Genomic DNA, 12,891 nt, shown 5'->3' on the forward strand with positions numbered 1-12,891 from the left:
CAGCGGGGAGTCCTGCGGCTGAGGAGGGGGGCAAGAAGTCTCCTATGCTGGCACTAGTGAGTGGCACTATGAGAGGTGATGGACTAGTTTTGTGTCATGCTTTTGCTGATTTTTTGTGTTTTTCAGACAAGCAGGCTGAGGATCAGCCGAAGAGTCCTGCGGCTGCCGCCAATGTTGATCTGTTCCCGCTGGAGACGCCGTGGCAGGAGGTGGAGAAGTCTGTCGGGGAGTTGACTGCTGTTGCCCAAGGGATTCTGGCTGTCATACTGCCCTTGTTGTAAGTAACTTTTTGTACTCGGGTACTTGTCAAGTACTTTGTCTTGACAGCTTTTTGGTGGCAGGATCTGGCTAAGCAAGTCGCTGAACAGGCCGAGTTCCTTCAGCAGACTGGATAGGTTCTTCAACTAACAACAGACCCGGCGCAACAGCTTGAGAAGATGGCAGCTCTTGAGAAGTCTTCTCGGGAGTAGTCGGAAAAGGTCAGGCTTCTGGAGGCCCGGGTCGAAGCTTTGGAGCAGGACAATTCTGCTCTTAAAGACAAGGCCTTTAAGCTGCAAGAGAAGGCAAAGACTGCTGCAAAGGAGAAAAAAGGTATTCTTCTTTGATGCTTGAGTTTCTCGAGTGGTTCTTCTGTCCTCAAGTTTTCTTTGCTTTGACAGAGCTTAAGGGCTTGTTGTTGCAAAAGGATGATCTGGTGACTGATCTAACCAATATTATGTATCGTCACACAGAAGGATGATCTGTAGAGAAGCTGACCAAGATGAAGGCTGACTCTGACAAGCAATTGTTCAGAGATATGAAGCAGATCATGGAGTTGGTGGCTGATCGTGATCAGAAGGCACAGCAGCTGGCTGATCTTGAGGTGGCAGCTCAAGTAGTCATTGGGATGGTCGAGGAGGGAGACGCTGGTGACAAGAGTGTGCTGGAGCATCTTCGTGACGCCCCCCATCGACTTGGCAGCTTTTTCTCCGAGTCATCTAGGGAGTACTTAGCTCACTCCTTAGGATTAGTGAAATCCTTTCTGCCTTCCGGGAACTTGGCCCTTTATTGGTGATGGGGTGGCCGTTGGCTGTTCAGAGGAGAAATTATTTGAATTTATCGCGGAGATGAAGCCCGTTGCTGATAAAGTTATCAGTGGCTTGGAGTCGGCGCCTGAGGCTTGAACATTTTGTTTGTAATATTCTTTTGGCACTTGTGTGGATGTATGTCCACTGCGGTACTTTCTAACATTCAGATGTATAGTACATTCTTTTTGAGTTGACGGCCAATCGACTAGTTGCCTTTTTACGAAGCTTGTCGTTGGCTATCTTTGAGTTGCGTTTTCGAGTATCATAGTAATCGATTTGCTTGTCATCTCATGGATGAATAGTTCCTTCTAGGAAATGGAGAGCTTATCTTGCTCGAGTCGAGTACTATAGTAGTCGACTAGTCTTAATTTCTATGGGTGATGATTCCTTCTTGGAAAATAGAGATCTTGTCTCTTTATAGGCCGAGTACTGTAGTAGTCGACGAGTTGTCATCTTATGGATGAGGAATTCATTTTAGGAAATAGAAATCTTGTATCTTCTTGAAGTCGAGTACCGTGGTAGTCGACGTGTTGTCATCTCGAGGGTGAATAGTTCCTCTTGGGGAATTGAGATTTGTCTCATCTTGGCTCGAGTACCGTAGCAGTCGTGGTAGTCGACGAATTGTCACCTCATGGATGAATAAATCCTCTTGGGAAATAGAGATCTTGTCTCAGCTTGAGTCGAGTACCGTAGCAATCGACGAATTGTCACCTCATGGATGAATTGCTTCTACTTGGAGATAGGGAACTTGTCCCTCCGACGGTCGAGTACCGTAGTAGTCGATAAGTTGTCGTCTCATGGACGATAATTTCCTCTTGGAAAATATAAAACTTGTTCCTTAGGGCCGCGAAGCTCATGTCTCTTAGCCCCAGCTACTCGATTCGCCATGCCTTTTACTTTGAGTAAACAAAGAAAGGTTGGTATTCGAAGTAGCTGATGGAGTAATAACTCCTGAAGAAAGTAGAGAACTTGTCTCTAGTGCCGCAGAGCTCCTGTCTCTTAGCCCTAGCAACTCGATTTGCTGTGCCTTTTATTTTGAGTAAACAAAGAAAGGTTGGTATTCGAAGTAGCTGATGGAGTAACAACTCCTGAAGTGGGTAGAGAACTTGTCTCTAGGGCCGCAGAGCTCGTGTCTCTTAGCCCCAGCCACTCGATTCGCCGTGTCTTTTACTTTAACTTAATAAAGAAAGGTTGGTATTCGAAATAGCTGTTGGAGTAACGACTCCTGAAGAAGGTAGAGAACTTGTCTCTAGGATCTTTGACGATGAATTCTTCTTTGTACTCTCCTCCATCAGATTCTGAGGCACTCAATTTCTTCTTTATATTTGAATCTTGCTCGGGCGGACCCATCCTAGCCTTTATTGGATGTAAGACCGGGGGTTGGCCCTGAGGAGATTCGACTTTAGTAATTTTTTCTGCCAACACGAGTAGCTTGACTACTGAATCGGAATGCGGGCGAACCCATCCTAGTCTTTATTGGGTGTGAGACCGGGGGTAGGCCCTGAGTGTAACACCCTAATTCAAATTTCAGTATTTAATAATAAATTTAATTGGCCTTAATTAAATTTCTAAGGTTTATTGTGTTTAGCCATGCATTTAATTTTGTTTCACAAGTAATTAAAATTTGTCTAAGTTTAAAAATTTGTGTTGCATTCATGCTGGTGCATACTTTTATTTGATTGTGGTTTGAATTCAAATTCATATTTGAATTCAAACTTTGTTTGAATTAGATTTGGAAAAAGAGAAATAGGAAACCAAAACCCCAGCTCAACCCACACAACCCAGCCCAAACTGCCAAACCCCAGCCGGCCCATGGCCATCCTTTTCTTTTCTCTGCGCCAGGCCCATCCCACCGGCCCAAGCCAGCCCAGGCAACCCAGCCCACACTCCCTCTTCCCCACGGACGGCCCGTGGGCACTCCGCGTGCGCCCCCAGCAGGCCGCCCGGCCCAGCTCGTCCGTAGCGCTCGGCCTGCAGCCGCTTCTGCACGCCCGCGCGTGCGCGTGCGCCCGCTGCACAGTGGGCCCTGCTGGTCAGCTCCTCCTTCCTCCTCCACAACGCCCGCAACCGGCCACGCCGAAATTCCGGCCGCGATCTCCGGTGATCCCCAACCATCCCGCGCTCCCAGATCTCGGGCACCTCTTTAAACCGCCCCGCGAACCCCCTCACTCCCCATCCTCTCGTCAGTGCCGCCCCAAGCCCTAGCCGCGGCCGCCGCTCTGCCTCACCGGCACTGAAGCTCTGCGCCACCCCGGACCCGCCCCTCCACCGCACCCCGAGCCTCCACAACCCCCGATATAGCTCCGCCTGAGCCCCAGGTTTCTCCTCGCGCTCTCCTTCCCCGGCCTAGGGCTCTACCCTCGCCGGATTTCAGCACGGGACCTGCCACCGGTGAGCTCGCCTGCCGCTGAAATCCCCCGCCACCGGTGTTGTTCAGGTCGCCCTAACCCCTGAACACCTACACAGGCCCCTCCCGAACTTCCTCGACGGATCAGTAGGCCCGGAGACGCCCTGCCTCGACCACGCCGCCGAGACTCGTCGTGCGCCGCCGCCCGCCGTCGACGCCAACCACCTGTGTTGCAGCTTCGGCCGCGTCCAAGCCTCGGTGAGCATCCCCGGGTTTTCCTTGACCTTATACGCTAGTTATGGTGGCCATAGCCCCTGGAACCGTTGGAAAATCGCACGCCGGCGATGTCCCATCGCGCACACCCACCGCCACGGCTGCTAACTCCGCCACGGACCTCCCCGAGGGCCGCAAAGGCCCCAGGTGGACAACGCATGGTGCGTAGTCCATCCTGGACCCAGAGCCTGGCCGTTTTGACTCCCGGACGGCCAATTTTGGCCAAGTCCGGCGAGACCCAGCGCAGCGCCGCCGTAGGAGCTCGTCGGCGCGACTCAGTGCCGCCACCCCTCGCGCCCAAGCCATCTTGGCCGCGGGATTCAGATCGGACGGGCCAAGTTAACCCAGGCCCGGAGTCAAACCCGTTAGAAAACGGTCAGCACTGGCCTTTTTGCTGAAGAGCCCTTCGGTTTCTTCGTATTCAACCCGCGGTCCAAGCCTGTTGATAAATAATTAGTTTTAGGTCCAGGTTTTAACACTTAGCCCCCTGAGCTCTTTGGAAATAGAACCCGCAGTCCAGGCTTGAAGTTTTTGCAAGTTAGACCCTGAAGCTTTAGTTTAATTACATTTAGGCCCTCGGATTTTGCAGAAAAGCCCCTGGAACCTTAGATTTCTTGCAGTTAAGCCCCTGAACCTTGTTTTTAGCCTAGAATATGCGTTTTAGCTCTGTTTTAGGCGTTCTTTATGTCCACGCGATCGTTGTAACGCGTAGAATAGTTTTAGACTAGTTTAGTGTGCTATTTCTATGTATTGATGTATTGTTTCTTAGTTTTTGTTAGTGTTTTCTTGTATGCTTATTTTTGTGCATTGTTTTGGCCATGTGTTCGTGAGTAGACGTTGATCCGTCTGAGGAGACCCAGTATCAGTACCCGGAGCAGCATCCAACTTCAGACCAGTTTGAGCAGCAGTAGGAGCAGTACGAGGAAGGCAAGTGTAACATGAACACCACCTATCACTTTAATTACAATTTCATACTGCATTTTAATATTGTATGCCTATAAGGATTTTCCTAGCCACTTTATATCCTTTATATATATCCTTTGGGTTGCATTTTGATTAGTTGTGCTAGGTGCCGCGCTATAACACACTCTGGTCCTTTTTAATTAATTTGATTAATGGTTTATGCAACTCAATTCTGGGAGTGGCCCTCTGTGCTTCGTGCTTGGGTGGCTCACGTCCCGTTAAAATATGGTTTTTGTTAGAAACATGGTTTAGGGGGCCAGCACGGTGCTTACTGCTGGGTTGGCCACTCTCCATAAGGACCGGTTCATAGAGCGACAACCTGGGACAACAGCGCTACCACAAGGCTAGAATGGGATAGACTTGGCGTAATAATTAGATCTTTTTGGTTTGGAGTAACTTACCTGCGGGGCAGGGGCGGTAAGCTTCTATGTCCCTCGTACTGAGTGGCCTCGTCTGTGCTTGGTCTGCGTACCTGTGTCTTGACGCCCAGTAGACCTGCTCCATAGTCGCCGATCCACCCTCGCGGTTACTCCTTACCAACAAGATTCTTTGTAAAGGCCTCGTAGTGAGTCGCTAGCCATCTCACCTAAGGAAGTGTGATGAACAACTGGCGTAGCTCACGACTTGTGGGTAAAGATGTGCAACCTCTGCAGAGTGTAAAACTGGTATACTAGCCGTGCTCACGGTTATGAGCGGCCCAGATCCTCCTTTTGATTAGTGGGGTTGTCTCCTTCCGACGAGGGAGGTGCCTCTCGGGGTTACCTTGGTGGCTTGGTTTCGGTTTGGTTCTCAGTAGTAACATGTTTAATCTTGATTAATTACTACGTAACTCGGTTAATGGTAATTCATCAACTTGTAGTAATTAGCTTTAATAAAATTTTGCCAAGATTAAAAGCTAATGCAGTGGAGTCAGCCAACCTTAGAGCCTCATAGTTTGTGTTATACTTGTTGAGTACGGTTGTGTACTCACTCTTGCCTCTTCTCTACTTTTTCCTCTTGGCTACGCTACTGCTGCTCAGTTCCTGCCGACACGAGGGAGTTCGTCCAGCGCTACCAGGACTACGAGGACTTCTAGGTGTTCGTCTCCTAGTCGACGTTCCTGTGGCGCCCTGCTTCAGCTTCGGAGAGCTTTTTATCGTATTTTGTACTTCGCTTCCGCTGTATCAGACATTTTTGTCATTATTATAATAAATAACATTCGTATTTCGATTTATTATGTCTTATTCGTGATATGTGCTATGATATACTGTTCATTCTATTGTATATACGTGTGACTTGATCCTGGCACATATATGATTGCTCGGTTTATGCTCTTTTATAAACCGGGTGTTACACTGAGGCAACTCGCTCGGGTAGCTGTCATACTCCTATCTTGTTTTTGTTGATAGTTCGGGGGTGGGACCTCCCACGGGCAGATCAATCCTAGCCTTTATTGGGTGTAAGACCGAGGGTTAGCCCTGAGGTGGTTGGACCCAACCGACTATTTTATGAGGAGTACTTTTTCTTCAAGTAGTTCGGGGGTGGAACCTCCCTCGGGCGGACCCATCCTAGCTTTTATTGGGTGTAAGACCGGGGGTTGGCCCTGAGATGGTTGGACCCATCCGACTAGCTCTTTCTTCTTTGATTGCCAAAAGAGATTTTGCTCATGTTGATTCTTTTTGTCTTTGTCGGTAGAAGGTGGAGGTGCTCCGAGTGCTTTGCGAAGAATGATGCATTGGAAGCTTGAGTGCTTTCCTTTGGGGTGCAAAAAACATCTTGAATGGAGTTTTTGCTGAGTAGAATCGATCTTCGATTGCTTTGTTGGTTGGGGAGGAGGTACTGCTTTGTCGCCGCGTCGCTTCCGCGAGTTGTACCCGTAGTTGTCAGGTAGTCGATAATTAGATGTCGGGCTGTAAGCTTCAACTTCTTCACGATCTTCTCCTTTGTTGATGATGACTTTTTTCGCATTGCGGCCAATGTTGATAACATTGTGTAAGTCGCTGTTGGAATAGTCAAAGGAGTCGCTGAGCTGTTGATGGTGCTACGTTTTGAAAATCTTCTTCGGGTTGTTGTCCAGGTGGACGGTGACCGTTATTCCCGGAGGTGGTGGAGGAATTTCGTAGCTAGCTGCTACTGCTTCGCTCTCTTCTGTTTCAAAAAGGAAATCATTGTAGTCTAGGTCTTCCAGCACCGTGGACTTGGCTTTTCGGTTTGTAGGATCTGAAAGTATGGCCATGAAAATTTCGCAATCATGTCCGGGAATTTTATTGTTGTCTTCTTTGAGTGGAATGCCTTGCTGGAATGGTAGTTCTTCGTCTTCTGAGAATTGTCTCTTGTCCTTCTGATTTGAGGACTGTAGTTTTCTTTTTGTAGCGACAGTAGGAGTCGACTCCTTGTTGGTTCCATCTTTTTGTCCGAAACGGGTTGTATCGCGAGTCAGTTTCTTTTAACGGCTTGATCCGAATTCGAGTAGAATTCTTCGTTTGTCTTGACTTGAGGAGATAGTGCAAGCGAGAATCGAAGAAGGTCTTCATCATAAGGGAAGGTGTCTGCTGGGGACCATCCGCCTTCGATTCGGACTGAGAGTTCATTTATGAATTGATTGTACTTGTCCAAGTTGTCACATTCTTCCGGAGAAAATAGATGCGGCATACCGCGATTTTCTTGTGGAGTGGGTGATTTTGGAGTTTGGATGACGTTGCACCAGCGACTCATGTAATCTTCGATTGAAAAAGAGTCTTCCGCACGGTGGGATTCGGATAGGTACTGATCCAATTGAGGCGAAGTCTTGTTTTGTGAATCATTCCATAGCTTTTTGGCTTTGGATTGTTCCCAAAGTGTTTCGAGCTTGTCTGGATTTCTCAGTCCTTCTATAAACAAATCGATGTCGTTTGACCACTCAGCCAGTTCATCTTTGGAGATTGGTTCGTCAAGTTCTTCAAGGTATTTGATGAATGCTTGATCCTGTTCTAGCTCTGTAGGGCTGAGAGCCCAAGGGTTGGAGAATTCTTCGTAGGAAGTCTTGTTATTGAACGTGTCTTCTGCTAACTGAAGGTAGTGTTCGATTTTTTCATCGATGTTATCGATGTTTGAAAAAATGTCTTCTGACGGCTTCTTTCTTCGAGTAGTTTTCTTGAAACTGGTCTTTGACTTTTTCTTTCGAAGTCTTGGTTCAGCGAAGTGGATGCAGCTGGAAGATAAAACTTTTCCGTCCATGGGAGTTTCTTGTTTGGTATCTTCTAGCAGTCTTTCCAAATCCTCTTCCAGTTCGAAGAGTGTTTTGGTCTTGAATGCGCCGAATTCGGGTTTCGCTGTTGAGAGCCGAGAATTCGACTTCTTCGAGTTGGTCGATGAAGTCGTCAAATTCGTGGTGACTTGCGGCTTCTGGAACTTCTGGAGTGGCTTGGTCGATCGAACGGCTTTTGAAACCGCCTGATCCATCGGCGATGCAGATCCAGGAGCCCATGCGGAAGGAAGTGCCTTCGGAAAGCGCGGAGTTGTCGTCGACATGAGCCATCGAGTTCTTCTGATGACCGTTGGCGAGAGGCCCCACGGTGGGCGCCAGCTGTCGGTGTTTTACCATCGGGTTCTCCGAGGGGTATCCCAAGGAGAATGGTTATGAGCAGGGACTCGCCAGGATTAGAACGCGATGGTGCAAGGAACACAAGGATTTAGACAGGTTCAGACTGCCAGAGTATAATACCCTACGTCCTGTGTGGTGGTTTGTATTCCCTTGGTGTTATTTGATGTGTCTCGTCCCTTTTGAGGGGGTCCCTGTTTGTTCTTATATAATCTGGGCGAACAGGATTACATGGAAAGTCCCAGTCGATTTCTATTTGGACCCTAGTCCGAGGAGTTCGGCTAGTTTCCGTGTACATCGACTAGTTCTACTCCTATTCGGGTAGATACAATAGAGGTAGGTCATATCCATGTACTACTCCCTACTCTAGAATATTCCACGCCTGTGAGTAGTCCCGCTGTCCCGGGTCTGACACTCCCCTCGTAGGGGGGTGGAGTAGTTTGGTCCACATATCGGATACGTATCCAAAATTTTAGAATACGGCCTGGAATGTATCCGAGGCATATCTAGGGCGTATCTGTATCCGATACGTATTGGATACGGATACACCATCCTCTTGGCGTATCCGTGCAACAGAGCAATTTGTTGTTATGTGCAGTCACTTGGTACTGAATTGATACTGAATTTCTAACTTCTAAGTTACAGAGCTATATTTATTCAGAGGCTAAAATTGTTCATTTCCCTAAGTTAAAAAAAGAAGTATTATGCTTTACGGGGTGGTCATTTCATTTGTTTTATTATGTAAATGATCAGCAGTGAGATACGGTAATTTTCTTCAGAACTATGATCTGACCTGAATACCTGATGTGTTTTCTGCATGTTAGAGAACTGATATAACAACAACAAGCTGAGTTGGAGGTGAAACTTGAGCTTCTGCTAGGCCAAAATTGACAAAGCTAAAGTGACATGGTGGTCTGTTAGCTTTTGGTGGAACTCCAACTTTTGCAGGCACCAAACTTTGCTGCTGCAGCTTGATATTTTGTTAGTCTGTCGGCTTTTGGTCGAACTTCAACTTTTGCAGGAACCAAACTTTGCTGCTATCGGTTCATATTTTTGATGAAACCTATCTTTTGTTGTTTGTGGTCCATTTTGTTGTGTCTGATGCTGCAATGGTAGACTGCTAGTTCTAATACATGGAAAAAACTGTATGTGATCCATTATTCTGGTGTCACGTTGGATGCAAATATATATGGAAAAACCTGTATGTGATCCATTATTCTGGTGTCATACTGGATGCAAACATTATTGATGTGAGGTTATGATTTGGGTTGTAATACTTCTGGGCTGGAACTTTTGTTTTGGTAAATGGGCTGTGTATAAAGCTGAATCTGGTTAGCTAATAATTAATGTTGGGTTCAAATTAGGCTTACATTGAATTGGGCCCATTCAAAAATGGGCTGTGAGGTTGATGTCACCTGCCATATCACCAGCCATGTAATCTGCCATGTCACTTGCCACGTCACCACCACTTTGCACATCATTGATATGTCAGCAACCATGTCATTGGCCATGTCAATTGACACATCATCGTTGCTGTCCATGTCATCAGCCATGTCATTAGTGTGTGATGTGCCAATTGAATTCGTGACGAAAATTAAACTATTGGTGATGTTTATTTTCGTCATAAAAAATAGGCTTGGGCTGGGCTACGGGCCCTAGGTTATTTTATAACGATTTCAAAACATCATGGATTAGCTAATTTGTGACGATTTCGTTAAAAACATCACGAGGCATAATCTGTGACGCTCAATACATGACCAAATTTGAGATCGTCACGGTTATTGTTTTATGACAGTTTTTTGGTGATCTATGACGAAATTGAACCGTCATGGATCAACAGATTTTTTATAGTGTTACAAACTGCATCATACGGGTCATTGTTTAATGGGACCACATCAGGATCCATACAGTACATCTGCTACAAACAGATATAAAGAAACAAAATGATACTGAATTAAAGATGCATATACCCCATCATCCCGATGTAAATGTTTTGTACCTCATTCATGGAATACCTAGGGGTGGTAATGGGCCATGGCGCTAGTGTCATCTTCACAGCCCAACATGGCTCTTAAATATTTTAGGTCAAAATTATATGGGATTAGAGCTCGGCCCATAGATTCTCTAGGCCAAATTTCAAAGCCCTTTACCACCCCTAGGACTACCCTAGCATTGTCATCTACATAAGTTGCCTGGTCGCACTCATCAGGTTGTCTACAATCCAAATCTTCTTCTACGCGTAAAAGATAATATTGTTAGCCAACATTGATATTCATCATATATCGATCATATATAAAATTGGATTCACCTTCTGGAGCATCGGTAGCATTGTCAGGATCCCAAATACCAGAATCATAACTTGCACCTATTTTGGGAATAACAACTGGAATACCTTACTCACGAATACATCGTACGAAAAGGGTTAGTTTAATAACAGTCATGTAAAGTTGAAAACACACATTCACTTACATGTAGCCACAGTTCGAGTGATGGGAAGACTGGTCAATACAGATTGCGCTGATCCAAGTACTTTTGATGCGGAGAACGAATTTATAATGTCCGTATAGGATTAATGAAAAATTTTGAACAACTCGTGTGTGAAAACTTACACACACACACACTATCTGTGTGCAGATGATATTTGGTATTGCTGCCAAATGGATGATCGGTTACGTGGCGTCGGTATTATCTGGGGATCTGTGGAAAATTTTTGATGCGTTCAACCAAGGACTATTGTCCTTTCCACTTTATATCCCTGGAACAACATTCTACAGATGTATGCCGGTAGTATACCAACTACAGATGTATGCCGGTAGTATACCAACCAATTTATTTTGTACTGATGGATTGATTGATTGATGTGGATCAGTGGATCTGATCGAACTCGATCGTGAATTGTGTCCACAATTTTAATTTGCAAAATTCATCAATGCCTTCCTGTTGTTAATTACCTTATATTAGATTAATCGCTACCTTGGAAGTTTCTATGAATTCTCATTAAGAAATATATATATAGACCTTGAGGCAAGTGCTTGACGAAAGAAGGCAGAACACCGGAAAGGATGGATTTCATTGATGTTATAGTCATCTAGTTAAATAAGCAGAATCTTGCTCTCTCCGAAAACCTTGCTTTGAATGTGCTATTCTTGATGATCTTTGCTAGCTTTGAGACAACATCATCTGGACTAACTGCAGCACTCAAGTTTCTATCGGACAATCCTAAAGCATTACAAGAACTAGAGGTAAGTAAATGGGAACTGTCTATGAGCACCAGCCAATAGTTTACAAAAAGTTTGGATTTTGAAATCAGCAAGAATCACTGCAGGAGGAGCATCAGCAGATCCGGGAAAGAAGGGCTGATCCGGACACAGAAGTCACTTGGGAGGAATACAAATCCATGAAATTCACCTCCCATGTAAGTTGAAACTAGAGCATCCATTCCCATTTTCAATCTATGAGTGATTAATTATTATAAAATAATTAATATGCCAGAATTATTGGTATGTTGATAGTTTTCTATGTGATGACCTCATTTGCTTGTTATAGGTTATAAATAAATCACTAAGGCTAGCCAACGTCGCCCCTGTGTTGTTTAGGAAAGCAACACAAGATGTGCAAATAAAAGGTAGTAGGTTCACTCTGTCTACCTAGTTCTTGGAAACATATATACTATCATATATATTCTCATCAAATGTTTCACCATTACTCAAAGAAATTATTTTGGTAACCAATGCAAGCCCTGTCTCTTCCAATAGGGGTTTCCGTTTGTCGGACCTGAGACACCGAGACTACCCACGGGCACAGAACATTCTAGAGTAGGGAGTAGTACATGGTTATGCCCTACTTCAGTTGGATCCATGCCACTACAATTTCACGAAGTTGGATTTCATGTTGAAATCCATGCCATTGAGTGGCATGATTTTCAACGTGAAACCCAATTTCACGGAGTTGTGGTGGCATGAATCGAATTTTCCCCTTCTTTTTGTATCTACCCGAATATGAGTAGAACTAGTCGAGGCTCTCGGGAACTAGCCAAACCTCTCGGACTAGAATCCTAACAGAACTCGACTAGGATTTCCATGTAACTCTGCTCCCCCGGATCATATAAGGGCGAGCGGGGACCCCTCCAAAACATCGAACAATACCAGAAGGAATACAAACCACCACACAGGACGTAGGGTATTATGCTCTGGCGGCCTGAACCTGTCTAAATCTTTGTGTTTCTTGCACCATCGCGTTCTGATCTCGGCGAGTCCCTACTCATAACCACTCTCCTCGAGATACCCCTCGGAGAACCCGACGGTAAAACACCGACAGCTGGCGCCCATCGTGGGGCTCTCGCCAACGATCGTTAGAAGAATTCGATGGCTTCTCTCGACGACAATCCTGTGCTTGAAAAAGGCACTTCCCTTCGCATCGGCTCTTGGATCTTCATCGCCGACGGATCAGGCGGGTTCGAAAGCTGCTCAATCGATCAAGATCCTCCGAAAGTTTCAGAAGCTACAAAACGACGCGAATTCGACGAATTCATCGATCAACTCGAGGAAATCAGATTTTCAAACCTCAACAATGAAATCCGAATTCGACGCAATCAAAGCCAAAACACTCTCCAAATTGGAAGAAGATTTGGAAAAATTGCTGGAAGATTCCAAGCAAGAAACTTCCACGAACGAAAAGACCAC

The 12,891-nt window shown here is 45.8% G+C and overlaps 2 long non-coding RNA genes across 2 annotated transcripts; one reads left to right on the forward strand and one right to left on the reverse strand.

Annotated features, from left to right (window-relative positions):
• Positions 1 to 10,146: 10,146 nt before the first annotated feature.
• LOC120706847 lies at positions 10,147 to 10,987 on the reverse strand. The gene is made up of 2 exons (XR_005688463.1): positions 10,518 to 10,987; positions 10,147 to 10,442 (listed from the first exon to the last, which is right to left on the reverse strand). It is a non-coding gene; the product is annotated as an uncharacterized LOC120706847 (long non-coding RNA).
• Positions 10,988 to 11,350: 363 nt separating this feature from the next.
• On the forward strand, positions 11,351 to 11,820 carry LOC120706846. Its single transcript, XR_005688462.1, has 3 exons — positions 11,351 to 11,451; positions 11,535 to 11,624; positions 11,756 to 11,820. It is a non-coding gene; the product is annotated as an uncharacterized LOC120706846 (long non-coding RNA).
• The last annotated feature ends 1,071 nt before the right edge of the window (positions 11,821 to 12,891 follow it).

This window comes from Panicum virgatum, chromosome 5K, assembly GCF_016808335.1.
Source record: "Panicum virgatum strain AP13 chromosome 5K, P.virgatum_v5, whole genome shotgun sequence".
NCBI classification, from domain to species: Eukaryota; Viridiplantae; Streptophyta; class Magnoliopsida; order Poales; family Poaceae; genus Panicum; species Panicum virgatum.